This window comes from Peromyscus eremicus, chromosome 12 (genome assembly GCF_949786415.1).
Source record: "Peromyscus eremicus chromosome 12, PerEre_H2_v1, whole genome shotgun sequence".
Classification (NCBI taxonomy): domain Eukaryota; kingdom Metazoa; phylum Chordata; class Mammalia; order Rodentia; family Cricetidae; genus Peromyscus; species Peromyscus eremicus.
The window spans coordinates 35,570,078-35,575,470 of NC_081428.1; the positions used below are offsets into that span (position 1 = coordinate 35,570,078).

Below are 5,393 nucleotides of genomic sequence, written 5' to 3' on the forward strand. Positions count from 1 at the left end.
CTCATTCATATTGTATTAGAATTTGCATCATTTTCCTTCTGTTCCAAATATCTAGGTGATATACCACATTATTTTCACTCATCTCTTTAAGTTTCTGTTGACTGTGGAAGTTTACATTTGATATCTTCCACTGATGAGAGCAGGAGACTTTTAAAAATAACTTTTTCTTCAAATAATATTAAATTTAATAGTCCTGGGCATATTTTAGTAGTCTAAAAGGCACGTTGACCTTAATTCACAATGGAATTGATTACTTTATGTAATAATCAGTAATGGTTAACCTATGATAGCACATTAAGTATATTACAATACTATGTGTACATCTTGGAGTTTGCATGAGTATCTATCTGTGTTAGGAGGTTTATGCTATGGCTATATTACTCTAGTGGCAATATAATTTATTATTCAAGCAGGAACATTTTGTAAATGAAAGACAACATTTGAATTGTTTCAGAACCATTCTATATGTTGGGAATCAGGTTAAGGACATACCTTTGTCTATCACTCACTTTATATACTGCCATTTCTTTCAGGAAAATAAAAGATTCACAATATACTATTACTCATATAAAGAAAAACATGAAAAATCAATGCAGGATCAAAATATTCCATCTATATGTATAAATGCATACCCATGTGTTTATATACACATAAACAAGTGAATACATTTTCTGAAGTCTAAGGAAGAGATGAAATAGTAGACACATGGCACTCACATGGGTGAGAGCCTAGTCACATACAGCACAGGAACTACTGAGGGGCCAGGCTGTATCTTGGACTAGATGAAGAACATAAGGGAAGCTCATTCTTTAAAAAGGAAAAAATCAAGGTACAAATACCACAAAACAAAATGTAGTAACAAATACACACAGCATGAACTGCATGATTTAATTTATCTTCTGTAATTTGCATACAAAATGTCAGGTTATGAAAAAGGTTATAGTTTTCTCATAGTGTAAACATAGAATTAAATATCATGAGAATTTCCTAAATAAGTGGAGCACTCAGAGTAGTGTGTGACTGGACATCTTAGGGAAGTAAGACCATATAGGTGCATTTCTTTATACTGTTGAGTTTTTGTTCACTTTGACTGCCATGTGACATTTTAAACTAAACATACGTATTATTTTTAGGTCATTAGGACAAGATCAAATTTTGGAAAATCAGATGACTTTTATACAAGTCCCAGTCTTTATAATGTCCTATCTCTATTTATCTTAGAAACATTTTAGAAATTAAACAAGATGAAGATTTCAATGGCATCATCTTTTTCATTTTAAGTATGTTGAAAATGTACAGTATGCTTAAACATGGTTACAGATTTTTTTTATAAAAAACACACAGATAAGCCCAAATGTTTTCGACCTCAAAATATTATTCAATCAAAGTACATTTTTTTGTATCATTTTTACTTATTCTTAAGAATTCTGGCTATAGCAGTCAGCTGTCTTACATGCTGAGTCATCACTTTCATAGTTTTATTGCTTTCTAAAATCTATAATAAATTATTTCCTGTGTCCTAAATTAAATTTATTTCTAATTTAATTTCCTAAATTAAAATTATTTCTTACACCTATATTTATATTTCAGGATCCAATTCTAAAGAGCAGTTTGGCCTATATTCTTTCTGAACAATTTTTTTACCCTAGTGTTTCTTTCTCTTCCAAGCACTTCCCTTTGATCTCTACACACGAAGTTCCAGTAGTATACTCACCTACAGAGTATCTTGGAAAGTCAGGCTGGAAAGACAAGGAAGCATGTATTTATACTGCTGTTTCTCTCCACTTCCGGTAGCCTTCGGCTTGCTACATTTCTTAACACTTCTTCTCTTTATACTGGCCTCTCCATGGACCTCTGATCCTTCTATTGCACTAAAAGCTTCCTGCATTTCTCAGTGTACTGTTTTGGAAATGATTTTGAAGGACAAAAGCAATTCATTACTCTGAGGGTCTCACTAGTGATCCCATTATCTGCCAATGAGTATCTGTGTCACTTAGACATAAGTCTATACTAAATTGTGTCACGTATTTCTCCTTGAAACCTCAGCAATGTACTTACATATATAGTGGTCATTTCTTTGAATACTGACCACATCCCACGCATCTCATCTTTGTATGCAGGGTAACTACTTCATAAAGATGATTAATGAGTATGAAATAAAATTAGGTAAGTTATATTGGGCTAACTTATATCTGATATCTGATATATCTACCTATCTATATATCTATCTATATCTATCTATCTATCTATCTATCTATCTATCTATCTATCTATCTATCTCTATCTATCTATCTCTATCTATCTATCTATCTATCTCTATCTATCTATCTATATCTATCTATCTATCTATCTATCTATCTATCTATCTATCTATCTATCTATCTATATATATATATATAACATGTAACTGATATATGACCAACAACATCACATACTAATATGGTCTTGAGAACCACTTGTTTTCTCTTCATTGAAGCATCTTCAGAAAATAGTAAGATTTGATGACAGCTTCATCAAAGTGACAAAATAACAGAAAAAATACATCAAATATATTAAATACTTCAATCACCACTGGAAAAAAAACAGAGTTCTATGTAATAAAAAGCATGGAAGGGTTGTTGTTCTGCAGCAGTTTTCCCAGTGTACAATGTGATTCTAGTATTCACATATACTGTGAAATTACTCCTAGATTCAAGTTAATTAACATACTCATCCCTTCAAAGATATGTGTCCATTTTCTAGCATAAATATGGTCAGAATGCTTAAAATTGAGTCTTTCCTCAAATTCCTAAAGTACATTTTTATTAACCATAGTATCTGTAGACTACATTAGATATCTATAACTTATTTTATGTCAATTGAAAAATGTCTACTTTTTAAATGGCATTTCCCCCCTCCCTCCAATCCCCTAATATCTGGTAACCAACCTTTACTTTTATGGATTTGTCTTTTATAAATTCTACATGTAAGTGAGATCAGACCCTATTTGTGTTTGTTTCTGCCTTATTTCACTTAGGGGTTCATTACTGTCTCAAGTTATAAAATATTCCGTTTAAGCCTCAGTGTAATAAATGAAGCATTTTCTCTATCCATTCATCACTAATGGATACAGGCTGATTTCACATGTCAGGTATTGATAATAATGTCAAAACTAACATGACTTCATAACCTCAAGACTAATGCTAACTCTAACAGCACACCTAGCTCTAAACTTAAGCCTAAGTCTAACTTTATCTCTAGCATTGTCTTTTGAGTACATATGCCCCATAGCAGGTTTTCTGAGTCATGTGGTAGTTGTATTTTTTATTCTTAAGATATCTCTGTAATATTCACTATAATGGTGGGACTAATTTACATTCCTTGCAAAATGTATCTGTGCTTGCTTTTGTTCATAGCATTCGGACCATGAGCTACCTTTTAATCATTTAGATGATAGTCCTAAACTATAAAAGCATATAATCTCACAGAGGGTTAAATTTGTAATTTGGTGACAGTAACGAAGTTCTCATGGCGTAAGTTTTCGTAAGTTTGAGTGCCATCTTTGAGTCTTTCAAAGAAGTTGCATTTTAATTTGTTTGTTTTGTTGTTGTTTGATTTTGATGTTATTCTTTTACCTCTATATTTTACTTTTATTTATAGCTTTGCTAAAAATTTGATTTCTAAGTGAGTAAAATGGACTTTATTGATGGTATTCAAGAGCTAGTGCTCCCTAAGCACCTCCCCTTCTTCTGGACTTCTGGGATGTAAACTGTGAGGGGAGATGCTCAATGTTCGGTCCTCTTTCTTTCTCTCTTATTCTTGCTGGGATGGATGGCTGATGGCTTTTAACTCCTTAGAGGTCATGTACACCATGAAGTCTCCCATCTTGTTGCTATAGCCATATGCTTGTCAGGATAGGAAATGAGCTTTACAGAGTTGTCATTGAGAGCATTGCAAGCCCTAGCATCAAATGTGGAAGAACGGGAATCCCTGTTAAAGTTTCAGGAGAAAATCTAATTCTCAGTGTAGCCCAGGATGCCCTTTAGTAGACCCTCCAATGCCTGCTTTGCCACCTTCTTGATGTCATCATATTTGGTCGCTTTCTACAGGTGGTATGTCTGATACACTACAGACACATTGAGGGTAAGAACATGGGAGTCAATGCCAGTGAGTGTCTCATTCAGCTCTGGGATAACCATGCCCACAGCCTTGGCAGCACTATGGGTACAGAAATGGTATTCTGTACCACCCCACAGCTATCACATCACAGATCCTCAGAAGTATCATCCACAGCCTTCAGAGAGGCATTGATGGTGGGCACTGTGGTTATGAGTCCCTCCACAATGCCACAGTTGCCATGGATGTTCTTGGCCAGGGAGGACTAAGCAGCTGTTGGTGCAGGAAGCATTGAAGACAACCTTGAGTGAGTTGCTTCATACCACTCACAAACATAGGGGTATCAGCTGATGTGGAAGAGATGATAACCCTTTTAGGCTAACCATTCAAGTAGGCCATGGCCTTCTTCATGGTGGTGAAGACACCAGTAGACTCCACAAAATACTTAGCACCAGCATCACCAAATTTGATGTTGGCAGGATCTCCCTCCTGGAAGATGATGATGGCCTTCCCTTGGATGACCAGTTTCCTTGACTGTGCAGTAGAACATGCCATGGGTACAATCATACTGAAACATGTATATCATATAATTGAGGTCAATAAAAGGGTCATTGATGGCAGTTACATTCATTTTGCCAAAGTTGATGGAAGCTCTGGCATTCAGGCACCCAATTCTGCCAAATACTTTCACTCCAACCTTCACCATCTTGTCTCAGGGATGAAATTCGCACTGTTTGAGAAGATATGGCTGTCTCTGGAATGGGGCGGTGAAGAGATCTAAAAGAAATGTACAATATTAATGTAAAATCTAATGTAATCTATGGTGCTTCATGATAGTCTACAAGATAATGATTGTTATGAGGTAGTCTATCTTAGGTGAATCAATAAAAATGCCATTTTAAGGTACTTGAATTCTACAGTTTTACTTCAAAACATTTTTTCCTCTTAACTGAAAAATAATATCTTTTTTTTTTTTTTTTTTTTTTTTTTTTTTTTTTTTTTACTGCTGAAGCTTCTGTGAGACACTTCTGATAATACTAGTCCCTCTAGTGGTACCTGACGTGAATGCTGTGGCATGAAAAAAGTAAAAAGATTGTCCCTAATGCTTATAGAACACATTCATAAGATTAGCATTCAGAAATGGTGATATCTTCAAGTCATTCATCTCTTGTAATAGTGATTCACTTTAATATGTGATACATATTTGTGTTGGTACCAAATCAATTTAAGTGACATATAAGAATATTATATTTTCCAGCATTGAGGTACTTTGATAGAATGTGAGAGTGTTTATTAAA

General features: G+C 34.4%; 1 pseudogene; it reads right to left on the minus strand.

Moving 5' to 3' along the window:
• Positions 1-4,243: 4,243 nt before the first annotated feature.
• LOC131922882 (glyceraldehyde-3-phosphate dehydrogenase-like) lies at positions 4,244-4,801 on the minus strand (annotated as a pseudogene).
• Positions 4,802-5,393: the final 592 nt, after the last annotated feature.